The following is a 26,303-nucleotide window of genomic DNA, read 5'->3' as shown; positions in this document are numbered from 1 at the left end:
AAGGAGTGCAACACGAGGACTTCCCAGGGGGTCACCCATCGTAGTACTACTCTGTCCCAAGCACGGTTAACTTCGGTGTTTTGATGGGATCCAGTAATTTAGTGCTGGCATTATCACACCCGTTTCACGTGCTTCGTCCCTCGCCTATGTGCTCATCGCGGTCGGCGCAACAACGTCCGGAGCCTCTTGCCCGTCACGAAACCGTCGTCGCTTTCTCGAACGTTCACGAAATCCCTATAGCAAGCTCTCTCCGAGCCCTAGCCCGACGACTGCGTATCGATCACGGCAAGCACGTGCCGAAACCATCGGCACTTTCTAGAACGATCTCGGAATCGCTATTGCGACCCCAATCCGGAAAGCTCTCTCCGAGCCTCTCGATACTGACGGCGTAGCGGTCACAGCAAATTTCCAACCCCAAAACAATCGTCTCAGAGCTCTACGGGAGATGTTTCGTATCCCGGGATGCAAAAAGGAGTGCAACACGAGGACTTCCCAGGTGGTCACCCATCGTAGTACTACTCTGGCCCAAGCACGCTTAACTTCGGAGTTTTGATGGGTTCCGGTGATTTAGTGCTGGCATTATCGCACCAGTTTCGCGTGCTTCGTCCCTCGCCTATGTGCACGTCGCGGTCGGCGTATCAACGTCCGGAGCCTCTTGCCCGTCACGAAACCGTCGACGCTTTCTCGAACGTTCACGAAATCCCTATTCCAAGCTCTCTCCGAGCCCTAGCCCGACGACTGCGTATCGGTCACGGCAAGCGCGTGCCGAAACCATCGGCACTTTCTAGAACGATCTCGGAATCGCTATTACGACCCCAATCCGGAAAGCTCTCTCCGAGCCCCTCGATTGTGATTGCGTAGCAGTCATAGCAAATTTCCAGCCCCAAAACAATCGTCTCGGAGCTCTACGGGAGATGTTTCGTATCCCAGGATGCAAAAAGGAGTGCAACACGAGGACTTCCCCGGGGGTCACCCATCGTAGTACTACTCTGGCCCAAGCATGCTTAACTTCGGTGTTTTGATAGGATCTGGTGATTTAGTACTGGCATTATCGCACCCGTTTCGCGTGCTTCGTCCCTCGCCTATGTGCTCGTCGCGGTCGGCGCATCAACGTCCGGAGCCTCTTGCCCGTCACAAAACCGTCGTCGCTTTCTCGAACGTTCACGAAATCCCTATGGCAAGCTCTCTCCGAGCCCTAGCCCGACGACTGCGTATCGGTCACGGCAAGCGCGTGCCGAAACCATCGGCACTTTCTAGAACGATCTCGGAATCGCTATTGCGACCCCAATCCGGAAAGCTCTCTCCGAGCCCCTCGATACTGACAGCGTAGCGGTCACAGCAAATTTCCAACCCCAAAACAATCGTCTCGGAGCTCTACGGGAGATGTTTCCTATCACGGGATGCAAAAAGGAGTGCAACACGAGGACTTCCCAGGGGGTCACCCATCGTAGTACTACTCTGGCCCAAGCACGCTTAACTTCGGTGTTTTGATGGGATCTGGTGATTTAGTGCTGGCATTATCGCACCCGTTTCGCGTGCTTCGTCCCTCGCCTATGTGCTCGTTGCAGTCGGCGTATCAACGTCCGGAGCCTCTTGCCCGTCACGAAACCGTCGTCGCTTTCTCGAACGTTCACGAAATCCCTATTGCAAACTCTCTCCGAGCCCTAGCCTGACGACTGCGTATCGGTCACGGCAAGCGCGTGCCGAAACCATCGGCACTTTCTAGAACGATCTCGGAATCGCTATTGCAACCCCAATCCGGAAAGCTCTCTCCGAGCCCCTCGATACTGACTGCGTAGCGGTCACAGCAAATTTCCAACCCCAAAACAATCGTCTCAGAGCTCTACGGGAGATGTTTCGTATCCCGGGATGCAAAAAGGAGTGCAACACGAGGACTTCCCAGGTGGTCACCCATCGTAGTACTACTCTGGCCCAAGCACGCTTAACTTCGGAGTTTTGATGGGATCCGATGATTTAGTGCTGGCATTATCGCACCAGTTTCGCGTGCTTCGTCCCTCGCCTATGTGCATGTCGCGGTCGGCGTATCAACGTCCGGAGCCTCTTGCCCGTCACGAAACCGTCGACGCTTTCTCGAACGTTCACGAAATCCCTATTGCAAGCTCTCTCCGAGCCCTAGCCCGACGACTGCGTATCGATCACGGCAAGCACGTGCCGAAACCATCGGCACTTTCTAGAACGATCTCGGAATCGGTATTGCGACCCCAATCCGAAAAGCTCTCTCCGAGCCCCTCGATACTGACTGCGTAGCGGTCACAGCAAATTTCCAACCCCAAAACAATCGTCTCAGAGCTCTACGGGAGATGTTTCGTATCCCGGGATGCAAAAAGGAGTGCAACACGAGGACTTCCCAGGTGGTCACCCATCGTAGTACTACTCTGGCCCAAGGACGCTTAACTTCGGAGTTTTGATGGGATCTAGTGATTTAGTGCTGGCATTATCACACCCGTTTCGCGTGCTTCGTCCCTCGCCTATGTGCTCATCGCGGTCGGCGCATCAACGTCCGGAGCCTCTTGCCCGTCACGAAACCGTCGTCGTTTTCTCGAACATTTACGAAATCCCTATTGCAAGCTCTCTCCGAGCCCTAGCCCGACGACTGCGTATCGGTCACGGCAAGCGCGTGCCGAAACCATCGGCACTTTCTAGAACGATCTCGGAATCGCTATTGCAACCCCAATCCGGAAAGCTCTCTCCGAGCCCCTCGATACTGACTGCATAGCGGTCACAGAAATTTCCAGCCCCAAAACAATCGTCTCGGAGCTCTACGGGAGATGTTTCGTATCCCAGGATGCAAAAAGGAGTGCAACACGAGGACTTCCCAGGGGGTCACCCATCGTAGTACTACTCTGGCCCAAGCATGCTTAACTTCGGTGTTTTGATAGGATCTAGTGATTTAGTACTGGCATTATCGCACCCGTTTCGCGTGCTTTGTCCCTCGCCTATGTGCTCGTCGCGGTCGGCGCATCAACGTCCGGAGCCTCTTGCCCGTCACGAAGCCATCGTCGCTTTCTCGAACGTTCACGAAATCCCTATTGCAAGCTCTCTCCGAGCCCTAGCCCGACGACTGCATATCGATCATGGCAAGCACGTGCCGAATCCATCGGCACTTTCTAGAACGATCTCGGAATCGCTATTGCGACCCCAATCCGGAAAGCTATCTCCGAGCCCCTCGATACTGACTGCGTAGCGGTCACAGCAAATTTCCAACCCCAAAACAATCGTCTCAGAGCTCTACGGGAGATGTTTCGTATCCCGGGATGCAAAAAGGAGTGCAACATGAGGACTTCCCAGGGGGTCACCCATCGTAGTACTACTCTGGCCCAAGCACACTTAACTTCGGAGTTTTGAAGGGATCCGGTGATTTAGTGCTGGCATTATCGCACCCGTTTCGCGTGCTTCGTCCCTCGCCTATGTGCACGTCGCGGTCGGCGTATCAACGTCCGGAGCCTCTTGCCCGTCACGAAACCGTCGATGCTTTCTCGAACGTTCACGAAATCCCTATTGCAAGCTCTCTCCGAGCCCTAGCCCGACGACTGCGTATCGGTCACGGCAAGCACGTGCCGAAACCATCGGCACTTTCTAGAACGATCTCGAAATCGCTATTGCGACCCCAATCCGGAAAGCTCTCTCCGAGCCCCTCGATACTGACTGCGTAGTGGTCACAGCAAATTTCCAGCCCCAAAACAATCGTCTCGGAGCTCTACGGGAGATGATTCGTATACCGGGATGCAAAAAGGAGTGCAACACGAGGACTTCCCAGGGGGTCACCCATCGTAGTACTACTCTGGCCCAAGCATGCTTAACTTCAGTGTTTTGATAGGATCTGGTGATTTAGTACTGGCATTATCGCACCCGTTTCGCGTGCTTCGTCCCTCGCCTATGTGCTCGTCGCGGTCGGCGCATCAACGTCCGGAGCCTCTTGCCCGTCACGAAACCGTCGTCGCTTTCTCGAACGTTCATGAAATCCCTATTGCAAGCTCTCTCCGAGCCCTTGCCCGACGACTGCGTATCGATCACGGCAAGCACGTGCCGAAACCATCGGCACTTTCTAGAACGATCTCGGAATCGCTATTACGACCCCAATCCGGAAAGCTCTCTCCGAGCCCCTCGATACTGACTGCGTAGTGGTCACAGCAAATTTCCAACCCCAAAACAATCGTCTCGGAGCTCTATGGGAGATGTTTCGTATCCCGGGATGCAAAAAGGAGTGCAACACGAGGACTTCCCAGGGGGTCACCCATCGTAGTACTACTCTGGCCCAAGCACGGTTAACTTCGGTGTTTTGATGGGATCCAGTAATTTAGTGCTGGCATTATCACACCCGTTTCGCGTGCTTCGTCCCTCGCCTATGTGCTCATCGCGGTCGGCGCATCAACGTCCGGAGCCTCTTGCCCGTCACGAAACCGTCGTCGCTTTCTCGAACGTTCACGAAATCCCTATAGCAAGCTCTCTCCGAGCCCTAGCCCGACGACTGCGTATCGATCACGGCAAGCACGTGCCGAAACCATCGGCACTTTCTAGAACGATCTCGGAATCGCTATTGCGACCCCAATCCGGAAAGCTCTCTCCGAGCCCCTCGATACTGACGGCGTAGCGGTCACAGCAAATTTTCAACCCCAAAACAATCGTCTCAGAGCTCTACGGGAGATGTTTCGTATCCCGGGATGCAAAAAGGAGTGCAACACGAGGACTTCCCAGGTGGTCACCCATCGTAGTACTACTCTGGCCCAAGCACGCTTAACTTCGGAGTTTTGATGGGATCCGGTGATTTAGTGCTGGCATTATCGCACCAGTTTCGCGTGCTTCGTCCCTCGCCTATGTGCACGTCGCGGTCGGCGTATCAACGTCCGGAGCCTCTTGCCCGTCACGAAACCGTCGACGCTTTCTCGAACGTTCACGAAATCCCTATTCCAAGCTCTCTCCGAGCCCTAGCCCGACGACTGCGTATCGGTCACGGCAAGCGCGTGCCGAAACCATCGGCACTTTCTAGAACGATCTCGGAATCGCTATTGCGACCCCAATCAGGAAAGCTCTCTCCGAGCCCCTCGATTGTGATTGCGTAGCAGTCATAGCAAATTTCCAGCCCCAAAACAATCGTCTCGGAGCTCTACGGGAGATGTTTCGTATCCCAGGATGCAAAAAGGAGTGCAACACGAGGACTTCCCCGGGGGTCACCCATCGTAGTACTACTCTGGCCCAAGCATGCTTAACTTCGGTGTTTTGATAGGATCTGGTGATTTAGTACTGGCATTATCGCACCCGTTTCGCGTGCTTCGTCCCTCGCCTATGTGCTCGTCGCGGTCGGCGCATCAACGCCCGGAGCCTCTTGCCCGTCACAAAACCGTCGTCGCTTTCTCGAACGTTCACGAAATCCCTATGGCAAGCTCTCTCCGAGCCCTAGCCCGACGACTGCGTATCGGTCACGGCAAGCGCGTGCCGAAACCATCGGCACTTTCTAGAACGATCTCGGAATCGCTATTGCGACCCCAATCCGGAAAGCTCTCTCCGAGCCCCTCGATACTGACTGCGTAGTGGTCACAGCAAATTTCCAACCCCAAAACAATCGTCTCGGAGCTCTACGGGAGATGTTTCCTATCACGGGATGCAAAAAGGAGTGCAACACGAGGACTTCCCAGGGGGTCACCCATCGTAGTACTACTCTGGCCCAAGCACGCTTAACTTCGGTGTTTTGATGGGATCTGGTGATTTAGTGCTGGCATTATCGCACCCGTTTCGCGTGCTTCGTCCCTCGCCTATGTGCTCGTTGCAGTCGGCGTATCAACGTCCGGAGCCTCTTGCCCGTCACGAAACCGTCGTCGCTTTGTCGAACGTTCACGAAATCCCTATTGCAGGCTCTCTCCGAGCCCTTGCCCGACGACTGCGTATCGATCACGGAAAGCACGTGCCGAAACCATCGGCACTTTCTAGAATGATCTCGGAATCGCTATTGCGACCCCAATCCGGAAAGCTCTCTCCGAGCCCCTCGATAATGACTGCGTAGCGGTCACAGCAAATTTCCAACCCCAAAACAATCGTCTCGGAGCTCTACGGGAGATGTTTCGTATCCCGGGATGCAAAAAGGAGTGCAACACGAGGACTTCCCAGGGGGTCACCCATCGTAGTACTACTCTGGCCCAAGCATGCTTAACTTCGGTGTTTTGATAGGATCTGGTGATTTAGTACTGGCATTATCGCACCCGTTTCGCGTGCTTCGTCCCTCGCCTATATGCTCGTCCCGGTCGGCGCATCAACGTCCGGAGCCTCTTGCACGTCACGAAACCGTCGTCGCTTTCTCGAACGTTCACAAATTCCCTATTGCAAGCTCTCTCCGAGCCCTAGCCCGACGACTGCGTATCGATCACGGCAAGCACGTTCCGAAACCATCGACACTTTCTAGAATGATCTCGGAATCGCTATTGCGACCCCAATCCGGAAAGCTCTCTCCGAGCCCCTCGATACTGACTGCATAGCAGTCAAAGCAAATTTCCAGCCCCAAAACAATCGTCTCGGAGCTCTACGGGAGATGTTTCGTATCCCGGGATGCAAAAAGGAGTGCAACATGAGGACTTCCCAGGGGGTCACCCATCGTAGTACTACTCTGGCCCAAGCATGCTTAACTTCGGTGTTTTGATAGGATCTGGAGAAATAGTACTGGCATTATCGCACCCGTTTCGCGTGCTTCGTCCCTCGCCTATGTGCTCGTCGCGGTTGGCGCATCAACGTCCGGAACCTCTTGCCCGTCACGAAACCGTCGTCGCTTTCTCGAACGTTCACGAAATCCCTATTGCAAGCTCTCTCCGAGCCCTAGCCCGACGACTGCGTATCGATCACGGCAAGCACGTGCCGAAACCATCGGCACTTTCTAGACCGATCTCGGAAACGCTATTGCGACCCCAATCCGGAAAGCTCTCTCCGAGCCCCTCGATACTGAGTGCGTACCAATCACAGCAAATATCCAGCCCCAAAACAATCGTCTCGGAGCTCTACGGGAGATGTTTCGTATCCCGGGATGCAAAAAGGAGTGCAACACGAGGACTACCCAGGGGTTCACCCATCGTAGTACTACTCTAGCCCAAGCACGCTTAACTTTGGTGTTTTGATGGGATGTGGTGATTTCGTGGTGGCATTATCACACCCGTTTCGCGTGCTTCGTCCCTCGCCTATGTGCTCGTCGCGGTCGGCGCATCAACGTCCGGAGCCTCTTGCCCGTCACGAAACCGTCGTCGCTTTCTCGAACGTTCACGAAATCCCTATTGCAAGCTCTCTCCGAGCCCTAGCCCGACGACTGCGTATCGATCACGGCAAGCACGTGCCGAAACCATCGGCACTTTCTAGAACGATCTCGGAATCGCTAATGCGACCCCAATCCAGAAAGCTCTCTCCGAGCCCCTCGATACTGACTGCGTAGCGGTCACCGCAAATTTCCAACCCCAAAACAATCGTCTCAGAGCTCTACGGGAGATGTTTCGTATCCCTGGATGCAAAAAGGAGTGCAACACGAGGACTTCCCAGGGGGTCACCCATCATAGTACTACTCTGGCCCAAGCATGCTTAACTTCGGTGTTTTGATAGGATCTGGTGATTTAGTACTGGCATTATCGCACCCGTTTCGCGTGCTTCGTCCCTCGCCTATGTGCTCGTCGCTGTCGGCGCATCAACGTCCGGAGCCTCTTGCCCGTCACGAAACCGTCGTCGCTTTCTCGAACGTTCACAAAATCCCTATTGCAAGCTCTCTCCGAGCCCTAGCCCGACGACTGCGTATCGATCACGGCAAGCACGTGCCGAAACCATTGGAACTTTCTAGAACGATCTCGGAATCGCTATTGCGACCCCAATCCGAATAGCTATCTCCGAGCCCCTCGATACTGAATGCGCAGCAGTCAAAGCAAATTTCCAGCCTCAAAACAATCGTCTCGGAGCTCTACGGGAGATATTTCGTATCCCGGGATGCAAAAAGGAGTGCAACACGAGGACTTCCCAGGGGGTCACCCATCGTAGTACTTCTCTGGCCCAAGCACGCTTAACTTCGGTGTTTTGATAGGAACTGGTGATTTAGTACTGGCATTATCGCACCCGTTTCGCGTGCTTCGTCCCTCGCCTATGTGCTCGTCGCGGTCGGCGCATCAACGTCCGGAGCCGCTTGCCCGTAACGAAACCGTCGTCACTTTCTCGAATGTTCACAAAATCCCTATAGCAAGCTCTCTCCGAGCCCTACCCCGACGACTGCGTATCGATCATGGCAAGCACGTTCCGAAACCATCGGCACTTTCTAGAACGATCTCGGAATCGCTATTGCGACCCCAATCCGGAAAGCTCTCTCCAAGCCCCTCTATACTGACTGCATAGCAGTCAAAGCAAATTTCCAGCCCCAAAACAATCGTCTCGGAGCTCTACGGGAGATGTTTCGTATCCCGGGATGCAAAAAGGAGTGCAACACGAGGACTTCCCAGGGGGTCACCCATCGTAGTACTACTATGGCCCAAGCATGCTTAACTTCGGTGTTTTGATGGGATCTGGTGATTTAGTGCTGGCATTATCACACCCGTTGCGCGTGCTTCGTCCCTCGCCTATGTGCTCGTCGCGGTCGGCGCATCAACGTCCGGAGCCTCTTGCCCGTCACGAAACCGTCGTCGCTTTCTCGAACGTTCACGAAATCCCTATTGCAAGCTCTCTCCGAGCCCTAGCCCGACGACAGCGTATCGATCACGGCAAGCACGTGCCGAAACCATCGGCACTTTCTAGAACGATCTCGGAAACGCTATTGCGACCCCAATCCGGAAAGCTCTCTCCGAGCCCCTCGATACTGACTGCGTACCAATCACAGCAAATTTCCAGACCCAAAACAATCGTCCCGGAGCTCTACGGGAGATGTTTCGTATCCCGGGATGCAAAAAGGAGTGCAACACGAGGACTTCCCAGGGGGTCACCCATCGTAGTACTACTCTGGCCCAAGCACGCTTAACTTCGGAGTTTTGATGGGATCTGGTGATTTAGTGCTTGCATTATCGCACCCGTTTCGCGTACTTCGTCCCTCGCCTATGTGCACGTCGCGGTCGGCATATCAATGTCCGGAGCCTCTTGCCCGTCACGAAACCTTCGATGCTTTCTCGAACGTTCACGAAATCCCTATTGCAAGCTCTCTCCGAGCCCTAGCCCGATGACTGCGTATCGGTCACGGCAAGCGCGTGCCGAAACCATCGGCACTTTCTAGAACGATCTCGGAATCGCTATTGCGACCCCAATCCGGAAAGCTTTCTCCGAGCCCCTCGATACTGACTGCGTAGCAGTCACATTAAATTTCCAGCCCCAAAACAATCGTCTCGGAGCTCTACGGGAGATGTTTCGTATCCCGGGATGCAAAAAGGAGTGCAACACGAGGACTTCCCAGGGGGTCACCCATCGTAGTACTACTCTGGCTCAAGCATGCTTAACTTCGGTGTTTTGATAGGATCTGGTGATTTAGTACTGGCATTATCGCACCCGTTTCGCGTGCTTCGTCCCTCGCCTATGTGCTCGTCGCGGTCGGCGCATCAACTTCCGGAGCCTCTTGCCCGTCACGAAACCGTCGTCGCTTTATCGAACGTTCACGAAATCCCTATGGCAAGCTCTCTCCGAGCCCTAGCCCGACGACTGCGTATCGGTCACGGCAAGGGCGTGCCGAAACCATCGGCACTTTCTAGAACGATCTCGGAATCGCTATTGCGACCCCAATCCGGAAAGCTCTCTCCGAGCCCCTCGATACTGACTGCGTAGCAGTCACAGCAAATTTCCAGCCCCAAAACAATCGTCTCGGAGCTCTACGGGAGATGTTTCGTATCCCAGGATGCAAAAAGGATTGCAACACGAGGACTTCCCAGGGGTTCACCCATCGTAGTACTACTCTGGCCCAAGCACGCTTAACTTCGGTGTTTTGATGGGATCTGGTGATTTAGTGCTGGCATTATCACACCCGTTTCGCGTGCTTCGTCCCTCGCCTATGTGCTCGTTGCGGTCGGCGCATCAACGTCCGGAGCCTCTTGCCCATCGCGAAACCGTCGTCGCTTTCTCGAACGTTCACGATATCCCTATTGCAAGCTCTCTCCGAGCCCTAGCCCGACGACTGCGTATCGATCACGGCAAGCACGTGCCGAAACCATCGGCACTTTCTAGAACGATCTCGGAATCGCTATTGCGACCCCAATCCGGAAAGCTCTCTCCGAGCCCCTCGATAATGACTACGTAGCAGTCACAGCAAATTTCCAGCCCCAAAACAATCGTCTCGGAGTTCTACGAGAGTTGTTTCGTATCCCGGGATGCAAAAAGGAGTGCAACACGAGGACTTCCCAGGGGGTCAGCCATCGTAGTACTACTCTGGCCCAAGCATGCTTAACTTCGGTGTTTTGATAGGATCTGGTTGTTTAGTACTGGCATTATCGCACCCGTTTCGCGTGCTTCGTCCCTCGCCTATGTGCTCGTCACGGTCGGCGCCTGAACGTCCGGAGCCTCTTGCCCGTCACGAAACCGTCGTCGCTTTCTCGAACGTTCACGAAATCCCTATTGCTAGCTCTCTCCGAGCCCTAGCCCGACGACTGCGTATCGATCACGGCAAGCACATGCCGAAACCATCGGCACTTTCTAGAACGATCTCAGAATAGCTATTGCGACCCCAATCCGGAAAGCTCTCTCCGAGCCCCTCAATACTGACTGCGTACCAGTCACAGCAAATTTCCAGCCCCAAAACAATCGTCTCGGAGCTCTACGGGAGATGTTTCGTATCCCGGGATGCAAAAAGGAGTGCAACACGAGGACTTCCCAGGGGGTCACCCATCGTAGTACTACTCTGGCCCAAGCACGCTTAACTTCGGAGTTTTGATGGGATCCGGTGATTTAGTGCTGGCATTATCGCACCCGTTTCGCGTGCTTCGTCCCTCGCCTATGTGCACGTCGCGGTCGGCGTATCAACGTCCGGAGCCTATTGCCCGTCACGAAACCGTCGTCGCTTTCTTGAACGTTCACGAAATCCCTATTGCAAGCTCTCTCCGAGCCCTAGCCCGACGACTGCGTATCGATCACGGCAAGCACGTGCCGAAACCATCGGCACTTTCTAGAACGATCTCGGAATCGCTATTGCGACCCCAATCCGGAAAGCTCTCTCCGAGCCCCTCGATACTGACTGCGCAGCAGTCACAGCAAATTTCCAGCCCCAAAACAATCGTCTCGGAGTTCTACGGGAGATGTTTCGTATCCCGGGATGCAAAAAGGAGTGCAACACGAGGACTTCCCAGGGGGTCACACATCGTAGTACTACTCTGGCCCAAGCATGCTTAACTTCGGTGTTTTGATAGGATCTGGTGATTTAGTACTGGCATTATCGCACCCGTTTCGTGTGCTTCGTCCCTCGCCTATGTGCTCGTCGCGGTCGGCGCATCAACGTCCGGAGCCTCTTGCCCGTCACGAAACCGTCGTCGCTTTCTCGAACGTTCACGAAATCCCTATTGCAAGCTCTCTCCGAGCCCTAGCCCGACGACTGCGTATCGGTCACGGCAAGCGCGTGCCGAAACCATCGGCACTTTCTAGAACGATCTCGGAATCGCTATTGCAACCCCAATCCGGAAAGCTCTCTCCGAGCCCCTCGATACTGACTGCGTAGCGGTCACAGAAATTTCCAGCCCCAAAACAATCGTCTCGGAGCTCTACGGGAGATGTTTCGTATCCCGGGATGCAAAAAGGAGTGCAACACGAGGACTTCCCAGGGGGTCACCCATCGTAGTACTACTCTGGCCCAAGAATGCTTAACTTCGGTGTTTTGATAGGATCTGGTGATTTAGTACTGGCATTATCGCACCCGTTTCGCGTGCTTTGTCCCTCGCCTATGTGCTCGTCGCGGTCGGCGCATCAACTTCCGGAGCCTCTTGCCCGTCACGAAGCCATCGTCGCTTTCTCGAACGTTCACGAAATCCCTATTGCAAGCTCTCTCCGAGCCCTAGCCCGACGACTGCATATCGATCATGGCAAGCACGTGCCGAATCCATCGGCACTTTCTAGAACGATCTCGGAATCGCTATTGCGACCCCAATCCGGAAAGCTCTCTCCGAGCCCCTCGATACTGACAGCGTAGCGGTCACAGCAAATTTCCAACCCCAAAACAATCGTCTCAGAGCTCTACGGGAGATGTTTCGTATCCCGGGATGCAAAAAGGAGTGCAACACGAGGACTTCCCAGGGGGTCACCCATCGTAGTACTACTCTGGCCCAAGCACACTTAACTTCGGAGTTTTGAAGGGATCCGGTGATTTAGTGCTGGCATTATCGCACCCGTTTCGCATGCTTCGTCCCTCGCCTATGTGCACGTCGCGGTCGGCGTATCAACGTCCGGAGCCTCTTGCCCGTCACGAAACCGTCGACGCTTTCTCGAACGTTCACGAAATCCCTATTGCAAGCTCTCTCCGAGCCCTAGCCCGACGACTGCGTATCGATCACGGCAAGCACGTGCCGAAACCATCAGCACTTTCTAGAACGATCTCGGAATCGCTATTGCGACCCCAATCCGTAAAGCTCTCTCCGAGCCCCTCGATACTAACTGCGTAGCGGTCACAGCAAATTTCCAACCCCAAAACAATCGTCTCGGAGCTCTACGGGAGATGTTTCGTATCCCGGGATGCATAAAGGAGTCCAACACGAGGACTTCCCAGGGGGTCACCCATAGTTGTACTACTCTGGCCCTAGCACGCTTAACTTCGGTGTTTTGATGGGATCTGGTGATTTAGTGCTGGCATTATCACACCCGTTTCACGTGCTTCGTCCCTCGCCTATGTGCTCGTAGCGGTCAGCGCATCAACGTCCGGAGCCTCTTGCCCATCATGAAACCGTCGTCGCTTTCTCGAACGTTCACGAAATCCCTATTGCAAGCTCTCTCCGAGCCCTAGCCCGACGACTGCGTATCGATCACGGCAAGCACGTGCCGAAACCATCGGCACTTTCTAGAACGATCTCGGAATCGCTATTGCGTCCCCAATCCGAAAAGCTCTCTCCGAGCCCCTCGATACTGACTGCGTAGCAGTCACAGCAAATTTCCAGCCCCAAAACAATCGTCTAGGAGCTCTACGGGAGATGTTTCGTATCCCGGGATGCAAAAAGGAGTGCAACACGAGGACTTACCAGGGGGTCAGCCATCGTAGTACTACTCTGGCCCAAGCATGCTTAACTTCGGTGTTTTGATAGGATCTGGTGATTTAGTACTGGCATTATCGCACCCGTTTCGTGTGCTTCGTCCCTCGCCTATGTGCTCGTCGCGGTCGGCGCATCAACGTCCGGAGCCTCTTGCCCGTCACGAAACCGTCGTCGCTTTCTCGAACGTTCACGAAATCCCTATTGCTAGCTCTCTCCGAGCCCTAGCCCGACGACTGCGTATCGATCACGGCAAGCACGTGCCGAAACCATCAGCACTTTCTAGAACGATCTCGGAATCGCTATTGCGACCCCAATCCGTAAAGCTCTCTCCGAGCCCCTCGATACTAACTGCGTAGCGGTCACAGCAAATTTCCAACCCCAAAACAATCGTCTCGGAGCTCTACGGGAGATGTTTCGTATCCCGGGATGCATAAAGGAGTCCAACACGAGGACTTCCCAGGGGGTCACCCATAGTTGTACTACTCTGGCCCTAGCACGCTTAACTTCGGTGTTTTGATGGGATCTGGTGATTTAGTGCTGGCATTATCACACCCGTTTCACGTGCTTCGTCCCTCGCCTATGTGCTCGTAGCGGTCAGCGCATCAACGTCCGGAGCCTCTTGCCCATCATGAAACCGTCGTCGCTTTCTCGAACGTTCACGAAATCCCTATTGCAAGCTCTCTCCGAGCCCTAGCCCGACGACTGCGTATCGATCACGGCAAGCACGTGCCGAAACCATCGGCACTTTCTAGAACGATCTCGGAATCGCTATTGCGACCCCAATCCGAAAAGCTCTCTCCGAGCCCCTCGATACTGACTGCGTAGCAGTCACAGCAAATTTCCAGCCCCAAAACAATCGTCTAGGAGCTCTACGGGAGATGTTTCGTATCCCGGGATGCAAAAAGGAGTGCAACACGAGGACTTACCAGGGGGTCTGCCATCGTAGTACTACTCTGGCCCAAGCATACTTAACTTCGGTGTTTTGATAGGATCTGGTGATTTAGTACTGGCATTATCGCACCCGTTTCGCGTGCTTCGTCCCTCGCCAATGTGCTCGTCGCGGTCGGCGCATCAACGTCCGGAGCCTCTTGCCCGTCACGAAACCGTCGTCGCTTTCTCGAACGTTTACAAAATCCCTATTGCAAGCTCTCTCCGAGCCCTAGCCCGACGACTGCGTATCGATCACGGCAAGCACGTGCCGAAACCATCGGCACTTTCTAGAACGATCTCGGAATCGCTATTGCGACCCCAATCCGAAAAGCTCTCTCCGAGCCCCTCGATACTGACTGCGTAGCAGTCAAAGCAAATTTCCAGCCTCAAAACAAACGTCTCGGAGCTCTACGGGAGATGTTTCGTATCCCGGGATGCAAAAAGGAGTGCAACACGAGGACTTCCCTGGGGGTCACCCATCGTAGTACTACTCTGGCCCAAGCATGCTTAACTTCGGTGTTTTGATAGGATCTGGTGATTTAGTACTGGCATTATCGCACCCGTTTCGCGTGCTTCGTCCCTCGCCTATGTGCTCGTCACGGTCGGCGCCTGAACGTCCGGAGCCTCTTGCCCGTCACGAAACCGTCGTCGCTTTCTCGAACGTTCACGAAATCCCTATTGCTAGCTCTCTCCGAGCCCTAGCCCGACGACTGCGTATCGATCACGGCAAGCACGTGCCGAAACCATCGGCACTTTCTAGAACGATCTCGGAATCGCTATTGCGACCCCAATCCGGAAAGCTCTCTCCGAGCCCCTCGATACTGACTGCGTACCAGTCACAGCAAATTTCCAGCCCCAAAACAATCGTCTCGGAGCTCGATGGGAGATGTTTCGTATCCCGGGATGCAAAAAGGAGTGCAACACGAGGACTTCCCAGGGGGTCACCCATCGTAGTACTACTCTGGCCCAAGCATGCTTAACTTCGGTGTTTTGATAGGATCTGGTGATTTAGTACTGGCATTATCGCACCCGTTTCGCGTGCTTCTTCCCTCGCCTATGTGCACGTCGCGGTCGGCGTATCAACATCCAGAGCCTCTTGCCCGTCACGAAACCGTCGACGCTTTCTCGAACGTTCACGAAATCCCTATTGCAAGCTCTCTCCGAGCCCTAGCCCAACGACTGCGTATCGGTCACGGCAAGCGCGTGCCGAAACCATCGGCGCTTTCTAGAACGATCTCGGAATCGCTATTGTGACCCCAATCCGAAAAGCTCTCTCCGAGCCCCTCGATACTGACTGCGTAGCAGTCACAGCAAATTTCCAGCCCCAAAACAATCGTCTCGGAGCTCTACGGGAGATGTTTCGTATCCCGGGATGCAAAAAGGAGTGCAACACGAGGACTTCCCAGGGGGTCACCCATCGTAGTACTACTCTGGCCCAAGCACGGTTAACTTCGGGGTTTTGATGGGATCTGGTGATTTAGTGCTGGCATTATCACACACGTTTCGCGTGCTTCGTCCCTCGCCTATGTGCTCGTCGCGGTCGGCGCATCAACGTCCGGAGCCTCTTGCCCGTCACGAAACCGTCGTCGCTTTCTCGAACGTTCACGAAATCCCTATTGCAAGCTCTCTCCGAGCCCTAGCCCGACGACTGCGTATCGATCACGGCAAGCACGTGCCGAAACCATCGGCACATTCTAGAACGATCTCGGAATCGCTATTGCGACCCCAATCCGGAAAGCTCTCTCCGAGCCCCTCGATACTGACTGCGTAGCGGTTACAGCAAATTTCCAACCCCAAAACAATCATCTCGGAGCTCTACGGGAGATGTTTCGTATCCTGGGATGCAAAAAGGAGTGCAACACGAGCACTTCCCAGGGGGTCACCCATCGTAGTACTACTCTGGCCCAAGCACGCTTAACTTCGGAGTTTTGATGGGATCCGGTGATTTAGTGCTGGCATTATCGCACCCGTTTCGCGTGCTTCGTCCCTCGCCTATGTGCACGTCGCGGTCGGCGTATCAACTTCCGGAGCCTCTTGCCCGTCACGAAACCATCGAAGCTTTCTCGAACGTTCACAAAATCCCTATTGCAAGCTCTCTCCGAGCCCTAGCCCGACGACTGCGTATCGATCACGGCAAGCGCGTGCCGAAACCATCGGCACTTTCTAGAACGATCTCGGAATCGCTATTGCGACCCCAATCTGGAAAGCTCTCTCCGAGCCCCTCGATACTGACTGCGTAGCAGTCACAGCAAATTTCCAACCCCAAAACAATCGTCTCGGAGCTCTACGGGAGATGTTTCGTATCCCGGGATGCAAATAGGAGTGCAACACGAGGACTTCCCAGGGGGTCACCCATCGTAGTACTACTCTGGCCCAAGCATGCTTAACTTCGGTGTTTTGATAGGATCTGGTGATTTAGTACTGGCATTATCGCACCCGTTTCGCGTGCTTCGTCCCTCGCCTATGTGCTCGTCGCGGTCGGCGCATCAACGTCCGGAGCCTCTTGCCCGTCACGAAACCGTCGTCGCTTTCTCGTGTTGAATCTCGGATTTTGATGATGAAGTCAATTGTCATTTGTTGTCTAATCTCTATGTTGAGATAAGTGTGCAGGATTAACTACGATGAAAGATAGACAAGCAGCAGGAGTTGCGCCGGAGTCATGTTCATGATCGCGTTGGGAGTTCGAGAGTTCGACGGAAGTTCGGACGGACGTCGGAGGTTCTGCGAGAACAGATCCGAGAAGTCCAGAAGCTTGCCAAGCGAAGCTCGTCGGAACTTGCCAAGTGGATCGTCGCAAAGTCCAGGAGTTTGCCGGAAGTCCGCAGGAGCATCACCGAGGGTTCATCGGATGATCGACGGAAGTTCGCCGGAAACTCGCCGGAAGGAGCGATTGACGCACCGAAGCAAAGCTGCAGAAGTTGACTTAGATTTAATCGTAGTTAGCACGTTGATTAAGTTGGAAAATGGGAGGTGATCCCATTGGCTTAATCTTGGGGCAATTGGGCCCCTGAAAGACTGAAATTGGGCCGAATGGAATGAACCATTCGGACCCTGATTGCACCAGGAGGTGCAACCGCCCAGGCCAGGAGGTGGCACCGCCTGGGCTAGGCCTTCCAGCGAGACTTGGCGGTGCAACCTCCCCAGCAGAGAGGTGGCACCGCCTGAGCTCAGTCTTCGAGCTAGACTGGGCGGTGCAACCTCCCTGACAGAGAGGTGGCACCGCCTGAGCTCAGTCTTCGAGCAAGACTGGGCGGTGCAACCTCCCTGGCAGAGAGGTGGCACCGCCTGAGCTCGGTCTTCGAGCTCTGCCAGGCGGTGCAACCTCTCCAGTCAAGAGGTGCCACCGCCTGATCCCAGAATTCCGGGATTTGATTGTTTTGAGCTCCAAATTTGAATTGGGTTGGGGCCTATAAATTCCCCACCCATTCAGCACTGAAAAGATATAGACCTACACCGAAATCTTGATCTTTTCTGTGATTCTAAGAGCTCAAAAGTGTTTTAAAGCCTTTAAGTCTCCTCCTTCTGTTCTTCAAGTTTTCAGTTGTAAAGTGAGGAGAGAAAGGTCTGTAAAGGTTGTCTCCTGAGCCTGTCAAAAGGAGAGAAACTGTAAAAGGGCAGTTTGGTCTTCGCCTATTGAAGGAAGGCCCCTAGTTGACGTCGGCGACCTCGTCTGTGGAGGAAGCCAAAAGTGGAGTAGGTCAAGGCTGACCGAACCACTCTAAATCTCTGGTTTGCGTTTATTTTTGAGCACTTTATCATTACTGCAAACCTCCTTCATTACTACTGCTCTCTGCGCTTTCACGAACAAGTTCTAAGTGCTGTTCTTCCGAATCTGCATTCAGACGTAAATTCGTATTTTCGTACATTACAGTTTACGTTTACGTTTGATTCTACAGAACTGTCTTCCGTGCTTTTACGAACGAGTTTCTTTGCAGTTTACACTTACATTTTGATCCTATTGATAACTGCAAACTGTCCTCTACAATTTTACGAACGAGTTTCAACATTTAGACGTAAAACTGCATTTAGACGTAAATCGGCTTTCCTCGCACAATCATCATATCTCAGTTCACGTTTACGTCTTGATTTCAACTGCATACTGCCTTCTGCGAGTATACAAACGAGTTTCAAAGTTCAGACGTAAATCTGCGTTTAAGACGTAAATCTGCGTTTAGACGTAAATCTGCGTCTAGACGTAAATCTGCGTTTAGACGTAAATCTATTTTTTGCAGATTACTTTTTGAGTTGTACAACAGCAGCACATTGTCTTTATACTTCTGCTTAAACTGCTCCTAGACGCAAACTGTGTTTAGACGCAATCTGCGCTTAGACGCAATCTGCGTTTAGACGCAATCTGCGCTTAGACGCAATCTGCGCTAAGACGCAAACTGCGCTTAGACGCAATCTGAGTTTAGACGCAATCTACATTTAGACGCAAACTGCGTTTAGACGCTAACTGTGTTTAAACGTAAACTACACTTAATCATAAGTAATCTTAGAATCGGCTTTTGCATCAAAATAGTCTTTATCGAACGAATGCAGCTTTCATTTTTTAATCGCTAAAAAATATCCGCTGCACTAATTCACCCCCCCCCTCTTAGTGCTCTCGATCCTAACAATTGGTATCAGAGCCCGGTTAACTCTCAAAAGGATTAAAACCCAAGAGAGATGGCTTACGCCGGAAACCAAGAGGGCCATTCCATTACACGTCCACCCATGTTTAATGGGACGGACTACACCTATTGGAAGACCCGAATGAGAATCTTTCTTATTTCTATGGACATTGATCTTTGGAATCTTGTCGAGAATGGTTTTTCAAAGTCTTCTCTTCTAATGATCGATTGGAATGATTTGGAGAAGAAGGCTTTCGCTCTTAATGCAAAGGCTATGAATGCCTTATTTTGTGCACTTGATAAAAACGAGTTTAACCGTGTTTCAACTTGTGAAACTGCGTTTGATATTTGGCACACGCTCGAAGTGACCCATGAGGGCACAAGTAGAGTAAAAGAGTCAAAAATCAATTTGCTGTTACATTATTTCGAACTTTTTCGGATGAAACCGAGTGAAACCATTGGCTACATGTTTACCCGTTTCACGGATGTCGTCAACGGTCTAAAAGGACTCGGAAAGAGCTTTTCGGATTTTGAGCTTGTTAATAAGATACTAAGATCCCTTCCTAAGAGTTGGGATCCTAAAGTCACCGCTATTCAAGAGGCAAAAGATCTGCGAAATTTCCCTCTTGAAGAACTAATCGGGTCATTAATGACCTACGAAATGACTTGTAAAGCTCATGAAGAGCAAGAAGACATCCTTCCAAAGAACAGGAAGGATATGGCACTCAAAACTTCAGAATGCCACTTGAGAGAAAACTCAAGTGATGAGGACTGTGATGATGACTTGGCACTTCTAACAAGAAAGTTTAAAAAGTTCTTTAAAAGAAACAAGTTTAAGAATGATGCAAAAAATAAACTTGAACCAAAAAAGGACCAAGTAATCTACTATGAATGCAAAAAGCTGGGACACTACAAGAGTGATTATCCCCAAGTCAAGAAAAGAACAACAAAGAAGAAGGCGCTCCAAGCAATATGGGATGATTCGAGCGCATCTGAGGAAGAGGAGTCCAACACCGAGCAAGTTGCTCATTACGCCTTAATGGCCATCGAAGATGAGGTAACAAATTCAATAGATGCTGATTTATCTTTCGATGAATTATTAAATGCTTTCAATGACTTATTTGACGAATGCAAGAGTATAAGTAGAAAATATAAATTGCTGAAAAAGATGCATGATAGTCTTACTTGTGAGTTTGATAAGTTAAAAGTCGAACATCATGATAGTTTAAATTCATGTATCAAATGTCATGATTTAGAAACTTTGCAAAAAGAAAACCTGCTACTCAAGGACACCTTGAAGAAATTCGAGGTTGGTAGCAAGTCATTAAACATGATCTTTGCAAACAAGGGTCACATTCCAAAAAGGAGCGGAATTGGATTTGTGAGAAGTCCTCACCAAAATCCAACCACCTTCATAAAAGGCTCCATCTTACATGTTCAACACCAAACCAAGTGCAACTTTTGTTGCAAATCTGGACACAAGACACATTGTTGTCCATTCAAGAAAATAAGTCCAAACAAACTAATATGGGTTCCTAAAGGAACCATGACAAATTCTATGCAACATGATAAGAAATGTAGATCTATTTATGAGGTACCCAAAAGCAAATGGGTTCCTAAAGATCATCCCTTCCTATAAAAACATTAAAATTTTAGGCCGGAGCAAGAAATAATATTCTGCTCCTTGACTCTCGATGGTCAGAAACCAAGAATCAAAAAGGAAATCGCAACGCTTAAGTAACAAGTGGAAGTTATGAAATCACAAATACGATTTGGATACAACCTTATTAGAAACATATGATATCCAAATTCACATACCCCCTTGATCTTCAAAACCCGTTAACACTATCATCTACGAATTAATTCTTGTATCAAGAAGAAACTAAATATGTCATGATCTTAAAAGGGATACCAAGCAAACTATCAACATACGTATGCACGTTAAAAGATCTATCTTGATCGTACAAGAGCTTCTTCCTTAAATAAAAGCTCATACGAAATCATGTAACAAACATTAATTGCTCTGAAACTCTCCTCAAGGCAAAGGCTCCCTGATCAAATCATATTAGGTGCTCACTGGCTGCAGGCGGTGGCACCTCTCCAGCTGGCGGTGGCACCTCCAGCTATCACGGGTTGCCAGAGGTTGCACCGCTCCAGCCAGAGGTGCAACCGCCCGCAACTCTGCCTTTTTAAACCCACACTAGGGCCGGCTATGGAACCGACCCCAACTCACTCCCATTTCCTCCTCTACTCTTCCAAGTCTCCTCCATTCCCATTTCACTCCTCTAAGCCTTCCAAATACCTCCCATTTTGGAGCAAAACATCAAGAATCCTTCCTTCTCTTGAAGATCTCACAAAGGTACTCTCTAAGAAGCTCTTAAATTCTGTTTTGTTCTTCATTTACTCTAGCTCATCATCATCCCTCTAAACAGCAGTAGTTATGGGATCTAGAAGATCCTCAAGGGACAAGGGAAAGAGGAGATTAGTAGAAGAGTTTGATTTCACTCTTTTCGATTCGAAATACCATGCTGAAAAATTTCCCTCTTTCGAACTTAGATGTATCAGTAAGGGAAAATACGTAGATCTAAATGAACTAAGAGACTTAGAGACCATCCAATGGTTTGCAAACCTAGGTCTACTTCCAATCTTGCAAATTAACGAACCCATCTATCCTAGGCTTGTTAGATTATTTTACAATAACATACAAATAGATGATGAAGGAAGGATGTCCACCTATCTTTTGGGACAACACATCTCAATCACTGATAGGTTCATTTGTGATATGATAGGCATTCCCATAAAAAGCATAGGACTCTACTTTAGAGGATCATGGGATGATGAAAGTATTGGAACATCCTATGTTGAAGCCTTAGGAACAATCTTTGCCAATCCTAACATAGCATTGGTTCCCAAAAGTTGTGAACATCTATTGCCTTTGAACACTAAGATACTTCATTATATCATGACTAGTATAATTCTTCCTAAACAATACCATCATGATGAAATAAGTCAACTAGAATTAGGAACTATGTACTCAATCATGAAGGGACATGACATCTGTCTTGGCTATCTTATTCAACAAAATATGTTAGAATTATCTAAGAAAGATATGATGCTCCCATATGGTGGTATAATCACTAGAATAATAAAAGCTTACGACATTCTAATATCACCAGAAGAAGAAGTAATGAAAGTAGATCGATTCAGCATAATAAACAAAAATCTACTTCACCGACTAAGATGTTACTATAGAAACGGTAACTGGGTTAGACTCCCTAGAAGGACTGATCACCCTCAATCTGAACCAGAATCGGAAACACCAGTATTTAGGGGTACTCAATCTCCTCCGACCCTTCCCTTTGAGGAAACACATCCAGTTGAGCAAACTCATACATCCATCGAAGAAATTGGGATTCGTATGGATCGATTCGAACAGAGACAAGAACGGATTGAACAAAGACAAGATCAAATCCTATCTGAGCTGCAGCAAATTCATAGTCAATTTGACTCCTTGTTTAGGCACTTTAATTTTCCACCTCATCAATGAACTTATTGAACACCTGTTGTTGTTGTAAACTTCTTATGATACTCACTTCTGATGTACTGGCTGTAAACATCTATTGTGGTAAAAGTTATCTCAGATTTTTAAGGTATCATTACTGTTTGGTATGTGATGTGTCCAAATTAAGAATGTTGTGCTTTGAAACTAAAAGTTTTGAAAATCTTGTGTTTTGATTTCATTCGAAGAGAACTAGGAATGTTGATGTGTCCGAATAGATAAATTTGTTAAAATAATTTTCTTTCGGACTATATTGTATGATCAAATCACTTGATTTCCATGATTATATGTGAAAATCTGCAACAAAATCTTGTCCGAATGCATCTTATTTATGAAACAGATTTTCTCGTACACCTTCATGAAAATTGAGTTTCTGAAATAGATTTGATGAAGTGATTCATGTGTATGTATTCCATCCTGCAAAATCTTTACAATGGATTATAACACAAAGGGGAAGAAGTATTTAAAGCAATCTATGTAAAATTCCTCTATAAGCTTGCTATTATTATTTTCTGGTATCATAGTTACTATGCTTTTTGTTGATGACAAAGGGGGAGATATATATGAATTGATAAACACTGCCATGATTAGAAATACTATGAATGATGCTATAAACACTGCTATGATTATGCCATCCTTGCATCACCAAGAGATATATGAACATGTGCTAAAGTTTGCATTATGCCCTGAGTTGATATCTTATCATGTGAAGAAAATGCAAAACTTGCTAGAATATTTCAAATGTGTGCATCATGTAATAAGTTTCACAGCTTTATATGATAATGTTCAAACTACATGATGAATAATTACAAACACAATCATACAAACTTATTGATGTATGTCAAACCCTGACATCATCCTTGAAGAGATACATCATGATGGGAGTATTGATAAGTTTAACTGATCTAACTTATCAATACGTCACTTGAATTCTTAGGTCTTGAATTCAAGGTTGACTTATCTCAACTATGGCATATAGACAAGGGGAGTTAAGGATAACTCCATTATCAATTGATTGTCATCATCAAAAAGGGGGAGATTGTTGAATCTCAGATTTTGATGATGAAGTCAATTGTCATTTGTTGTCTAATCTATATGTTGAGATAAGTGTGCAGGATTAACTACGATGAAAGATAGACAAGCAGCAGGAGTTGCGCTGGAGTCAAGTTCATGATCACATTGGGAGTTCGAGAGTTCGACGGAAGTTCGGACGGTCGTCGGAGGTTCTGCGAGAACAGATCCGAGAAGTCCATAAGCTTGCCAAGCGAAGCTCGTCGGAACTTGCCAAGTTGATCGTCGTAAAGTCCAGGAGTTTGCCGGAAGTCCGCAGGAGCATCACCGAGGGTTCATCGGATGATCGACGGAAGTTCGCCGGAAACTCGCCGGAAGGAGCGATTGACGCACCGAAGCAAAGCTGCAGAAGTTGTCTTAGATTTAATCGTAGTTAGCACGTTGATTAAGTTGGAAAATGGGAGGTGATCCCATTGGCTTAATCTTGGGGCAATTGGGCCCCTGAAAGACTGAAATAGGGCCGAATGGAATGAACCATTCGGACCCTGATTGCACCAGGAGGTGCAACCGCCCAGGCCAGGAGGTGGCACCGCTTGGGCTAGGCCTTCCAGTGAGACTGGGCGGTGCAACCTCCCCAGCAGAGAGGTGGCACCGCCTGAGCTCAGTCTTCGAGCTAGACTGGGCGGTGCAACCTCCCTGACAGAGAGGTGGCACCGCCTGAGCTCAGTCTTCGAGCAAGACTGGGCGGTGCAACCTCCCTAGCAGAGAGGTGGCACCGCATGAGCTCGGTCTTCGAGCTCTGCTAGGCGGTGCAACCTCTCCAGTCAAGAGGTGCAACCGCCTGATCCCAGAATTCCGGGATTTGATTGTTTTGAGCTCCAAATTTGAATTGGGTTGGGGCCTATAAATTCCCCACCCATTCAGCACTGAAAAGATATAGACCTACACCGAAATCTTGATCTTTTCTGTGATTCTAAGAGCTCAAAAGTGTTGTAAAGCCTTTAAGTCTCCTCCTTCTGTTCTTCAAGTTTTCAGTTGTAAAGTGAGGAGAGAAAGGTCTGTAAAGGTTGTCTCCTGAGCCTGTCAAAAGGAGAGAAACTGTAAAAGGGCAGTTTGGCCTTCGCCTATTGAAGGAAGGCCCCTAGTTGACGTCGGCGACCTCATCGGTGGAGGAAGCCAAAAGTGGAGTAGGTCAAGGCTGACCGAACCACTCTAAATCTCTGGTTTGCGTTTATTTTTGAGCACTTTATCATTACTGCAAACCTCCTTCATTACTACTGCTCTCTGCGCTTTCACGAACAAGTTCTAAGTGCTGTTCTTCCGAATCTGCATTCAGACGTAAATTCGTATTTTCGTACATTACAGTTTACGTTTACGTTTGATTCTGCAGAACTATCTTCCGTGCTTTTACGAACGAGTTTCTTTGCAGTTTACACTTACATTTTGATCCTATTGATAACTGCAAACTGTCCTCTACAATTTTATGAACGAGTTTCAACATTTAGACGTAAAACTGCATTTAGACGTAAATCGGCTTTCCTCGCACAATCATCAGATCTCAGTTCACGTTTACGTCTTGATTTCAACTGCATACTGCCTTCTGCGAGTATACAAACGAGTTTCAAAGTTCAGACGTAAATCTGTGTTTAAGACGTAAATCTGTGTTTAGACGTAAATCTGTGTCTAGACGTAAATCTACGTTTAGACGTAAATCTATTTTTTGCAGATTACTTTTTGAGCTGTACAACAGCAGCACATTGTCTTTATACTTCTACTTAAACTGCTCCTAGACGCAAACTTTGTTTAGACGCAATCTGCGCTTAGACGCAATTTGCGTTTAGATGCAATCTGCGCTTAGACGCAATCTGCGCTAAGACGCAAACTGCGCTTAGACGCAATCTGAGTTTAGACGCAATCTGCATTTAGACGCAAACTGCGTTTAGACGCTAACTGTGTTTAAACGTAAACTGCACTTAATCATAAGTAATATTAGAATCGGCTTCTGCATCAAAATAGTCTTTATCGAACGAACGGAGCTTTCGTTTTTTAATCGCTGAAAAATATCCGCTGCACTAATTCACCCCCCCCTCTTAGTGCTCTCGATCCTAACATCTCGAACGTTCACGAAATCCCTATTGCAAGCTCTCTCCGAGCCCTAGCCCGACGACTGCGTATCGATCACGGCAAGCACGTGCCGAAACCATCGGCACTTTCTAGAACGATCTCGGAATCGCGATTGCGACCCCAATCCGGAAAGCTCTCTCCGAGCCCCTCGATACTGACTGCGTAGCAGTCACAGCAAATTTCCAACCCCAAAACAATCGTCTCGGAGCTCTACGGGAGATGTTTCGTATCCCGGGATGCAAAAAGGAGTGCAACACGAGGACTTCCCAGGGGGTCACCCATCGTAGTACTACTCTGGCCCAAGCACGCTTAACTTCGGAGTTTTGATGGGATCCGGTGATTTAGTGCTGGCATTATCGCACCCGTTTCGCGTGCTTCGTCCCTCGCCTATGTGAACGTCGCGGTCGGCGTATCAACGTCCGGAGCCTCTTGCCCGTCATGAAACCGTTGACGCTTTCTCGAACGTTCACGAAATCCCTATTGCAAGCTCTCTCCGAGCCCTAGCCCGACGACTGCGTATCGGTCACGGCAAGCGCGTGCCGAAACCATCGGCACTTTCTAGAACGATCTCGGAATCACTATTGCGACCCCAATCCGGAAAGCTCTCTCCGAGCCCCTCGATACTGACTGCGTAGCAGTCACAGCAAATTTTCAGCCCCAAAACAATCATCTCGGAGCTCTACGGGAGATGTTTCGTATCCCGGGATGCAAAAAGGAGTGCAACACGAGGACTTCCTAGGGGGTCACCCATCGTAGTACTACTCTGGCCCAAGTATGCTTAACTTCGGTGTTTTGATATGATCTGGTGATTTAGTACTGGCATTATCGCACCCGTTTCGCGTGCTTCGTCCCTCGCCTATGTGCACGTCACGGTCGGTGCATCAACGTCCGGAGCCTCTT

The 26,303-nt window shown here is 50.1% G+C and overlaps 12 non-coding genes and 26 pseudogenes across 12 annotated transcripts; all 38 read right to left on the bottom strand.

Moving 5' to 3' along the window:
• Nucleotides 1-2: 2 nt before the first annotated feature.
• LOC135603927 (5S ribosomal RNA) lies at nt 3-121 on the bottom strand (annotated as a pseudogene).
• Nucleotides 122-471: 350 nt separating this feature from the next.
• LOC135600012 (5S ribosomal RNA) lies at nt 472-590 on the bottom strand. Its single transcript, XR_010482347.1, has one exon. It is a non-coding gene; the product is annotated as a 5S ribosomal RNA (ribosomal RNA).
• Nucleotides 591-940: 350 nt separating this feature from the next.
• LOC135603992 (5S ribosomal RNA) lies at nt 941-1,059 on the bottom strand (annotated as a pseudogene).
• Nucleotides 1,060-1,409: 350 nt separating this feature from the next.
• LOC135600852 (5S ribosomal RNA) lies at nt 1,410-1,528 on the bottom strand. The gene has a single exon (XR_010483164.1). It is a non-coding gene; the product is annotated as a 5S ribosomal RNA (ribosomal RNA).
• Nucleotides 1,529-1,878: 350 nt separating this feature from the next.
• Nucleotides 1,879-1,997, bottom strand: LOC135600090 (5S ribosomal RNA). The gene has a single exon (XR_010482422.1). It is a non-coding gene; the product is annotated as a 5S ribosomal RNA (ribosomal RNA).
• Nucleotides 1,998-2,347: 350 nt separating this feature from the next.
• Nucleotides 2,348-2,466, bottom strand: LOC135601572 (5S ribosomal RNA). Its single transcript, XR_010483862.1, has one exon. It is a non-coding gene; the product is annotated as a 5S ribosomal RNA (ribosomal RNA).
• Nucleotides 2,467-2,815: 349 nt separating this feature from the next.
• On the bottom strand, nt 2,816-2,934 carry LOC135603881 (5S ribosomal RNA; annotated as a pseudogene).
• Nucleotides 2,935-3,284: 350 nt separating this feature from the next.
• On the bottom strand, nt 3,285-3,403 carry LOC135601041 (5S ribosomal RNA). Its single transcript, XR_010483347.1, has one exon. It is a non-coding gene; the product is annotated as a 5S ribosomal RNA (ribosomal RNA).
• A 350-nt stretch (nt 3,404-3,753) lies between these two features.
• On the bottom strand, nt 3,754-3,872 carry LOC135602994 (5S ribosomal RNA; annotated as a pseudogene).
• Nucleotides 3,873-4,222: 350 nt separating this feature from the next.
• LOC135602536 (5S ribosomal RNA) lies at nt 4,223-4,341 on the bottom strand (annotated as a pseudogene).
• A 350-nt stretch (nt 4,342-4,691) lies between these two features.
• Nucleotides 4,692-4,810, bottom strand: LOC135604319 (5S ribosomal RNA). The gene has a single exon (XR_010484215.1). It is a non-coding gene; the product is annotated as a 5S ribosomal RNA (ribosomal RNA).
• Nucleotides 4,811-5,160: 350 nt separating this feature from the next.
• LOC135603991 (5S ribosomal RNA) lies at nt 5,161-5,279 on the bottom strand (annotated as a pseudogene).
• A 350-nt stretch (nt 5,280-5,629) lies between these two features.
• Nucleotides 5,630-5,748, bottom strand: LOC135600850 (5S ribosomal RNA). Its single transcript, XR_010483162.1, has one exon. It is a non-coding gene; the product is annotated as a 5S ribosomal RNA (ribosomal RNA).
• A 350-nt stretch (nt 5,749-6,098) lies between these two features.
• LOC135603455 (5S ribosomal RNA) lies at nt 6,099-6,217 on the bottom strand (annotated as a pseudogene).
• Nucleotides 6,218-6,567: 350 nt separating this feature from the next.
• Nucleotides 6,568-6,686, bottom strand: LOC135604659 (5S ribosomal RNA; annotated as a pseudogene).
• Nucleotides 6,687-7,036: 350 nt separating this feature from the next.
• Nucleotides 7,037-7,155, bottom strand: LOC135599516 (5S ribosomal RNA; annotated as a pseudogene).
• Nucleotides 7,156-7,505: 350 nt separating this feature from the next.
• Nucleotides 7,506-7,624, bottom strand: LOC135603388 (5S ribosomal RNA; annotated as a pseudogene).
• A 350-nt stretch (nt 7,625-7,974) lies between these two features.
• Nucleotides 7,975-8,093, bottom strand: LOC135601633 (5S ribosomal RNA; annotated as a pseudogene).
• A 350-nt stretch (nt 8,094-8,443) lies between these two features.
• On the bottom strand, nt 8,444-8,562 carry LOC135603668 (5S ribosomal RNA; annotated as a pseudogene).
• Nucleotides 8,563-8,912: 350 nt separating this feature from the next.
• On the bottom strand, nt 8,913-9,031 carry LOC135600884 (5S ribosomal RNA). Its single transcript, XR_010483195.1, has one exon. It is a non-coding gene; the product is annotated as a 5S ribosomal RNA (ribosomal RNA).
• A 350-nt stretch (nt 9,032-9,381) lies between these two features.
• LOC135604260 (5S ribosomal RNA) lies at nt 9,382-9,500 on the bottom strand (annotated as a pseudogene).
• Nucleotides 9,501-9,850: 350 nt separating this feature from the next.
• Nucleotides 9,851-9,969, bottom strand: LOC135603575 (5S ribosomal RNA; annotated as a pseudogene).
• Nucleotides 9,970-10,319: 350 nt separating this feature from the next.
• Nucleotides 10,320-10,438, bottom strand: LOC135604565 (5S ribosomal RNA; annotated as a pseudogene).
• Nucleotides 10,439-10,788: 350 nt separating this feature from the next.
• On the bottom strand, nt 10,789-10,907 carry LOC135601474 (5S ribosomal RNA). The gene has a single exon (XR_010483767.1). It is a non-coding gene; the product is annotated as a 5S ribosomal RNA (ribosomal RNA).
• Nucleotides 10,908-11,257: 350 nt separating this feature from the next.
• Nucleotides 11,258-11,376, bottom strand: LOC135604367 (5S ribosomal RNA; annotated as a pseudogene).
• Nucleotides 11,377-11,725: 349 nt separating this feature from the next.
• LOC135603622 (5S ribosomal RNA) lies at nt 11,726-11,844 on the bottom strand (annotated as a pseudogene).
• Nucleotides 11,845-12,194: 350 nt separating this feature from the next.
• On the bottom strand, nt 12,195-12,313 carry LOC135599873 (5S ribosomal RNA). The gene has a single exon (XR_010482214.1). It is a non-coding gene; the product is annotated as a 5S ribosomal RNA (ribosomal RNA).
• A 350-nt stretch (nt 12,314-12,663) lies between these two features.
• On the bottom strand, nt 12,664-12,782 carry LOC135604349 (5S ribosomal RNA; annotated as a pseudogene).
• Nucleotides 12,783-13,132: 350 nt separating this feature from the next.
• On the bottom strand, nt 13,133-13,251 carry LOC135604671 (5S ribosomal RNA; annotated as a pseudogene).
• Nucleotides 13,252-13,601: 350 nt separating this feature from the next.
• On the bottom strand, nt 13,602-13,720 carry LOC135604348 (5S ribosomal RNA; annotated as a pseudogene).
• Nucleotides 13,721-14,070: 350 nt separating this feature from the next.
• On the bottom strand, nt 14,071-14,189 carry LOC135599335 (5S ribosomal RNA; annotated as a pseudogene).
• Nucleotides 14,190-14,539: 350 nt separating this feature from the next.
• On the bottom strand, nt 14,540-14,658 carry LOC135603907 (5S ribosomal RNA; annotated as a pseudogene).
• Nucleotides 14,659-15,008: 350 nt separating this feature from the next.
• On the bottom strand, nt 15,009-15,127 carry LOC135603454 (5S ribosomal RNA; annotated as a pseudogene).
• Nucleotides 15,128-15,477: 350 nt separating this feature from the next.
• LOC135602332 (5S ribosomal RNA) lies at nt 15,478-15,596 on the bottom strand (annotated as a pseudogene).
• Nucleotides 15,597-15,946: 350 nt separating this feature from the next.
• LOC135603852 (5S ribosomal RNA) lies at nt 15,947-16,065 on the bottom strand. The gene has a single exon (XR_010484166.1). It is a non-coding gene; the product is annotated as a 5S ribosomal RNA (ribosomal RNA).
• A 350-nt stretch (nt 16,066-16,415) lies between these two features.
• On the bottom strand, nt 16,416-16,534 carry LOC135603453 (5S ribosomal RNA; annotated as a pseudogene).
• Nucleotides 16,535-25,648: 9,114 nt separating this feature from the next.
• On the bottom strand, nt 25,649-25,767 carry LOC135601463 (5S ribosomal RNA). Its single transcript, XR_010483756.1, has one exon. It is a non-coding gene; the product is annotated as a 5S ribosomal RNA (ribosomal RNA).
• A 350-nt stretch (nt 25,768-26,117) lies between these two features.
• On the bottom strand, nt 26,118-26,236 carry LOC135604211 (5S ribosomal RNA; annotated as a pseudogene).
• Between the last annotated feature and the right edge of the window lie 67 nt (nt 26,237-26,303).

Source organism: Musa acuminata, chromosome BXJ2-1 (genome assembly GCF_036884655.1).
Source record: "Musa acuminata AAA Group cultivar baxijiao chromosome BXJ2-1, Cavendish_Baxijiao_AAA, whole genome shotgun sequence".
NCBI lineage: Eukaryota > Viridiplantae > Streptophyta > Magnoliopsida > Zingiberales > Musaceae > Musa > Musa acuminata.
This window is presented reverse-complemented; position numbering and strand designations above follow the sequence as displayed.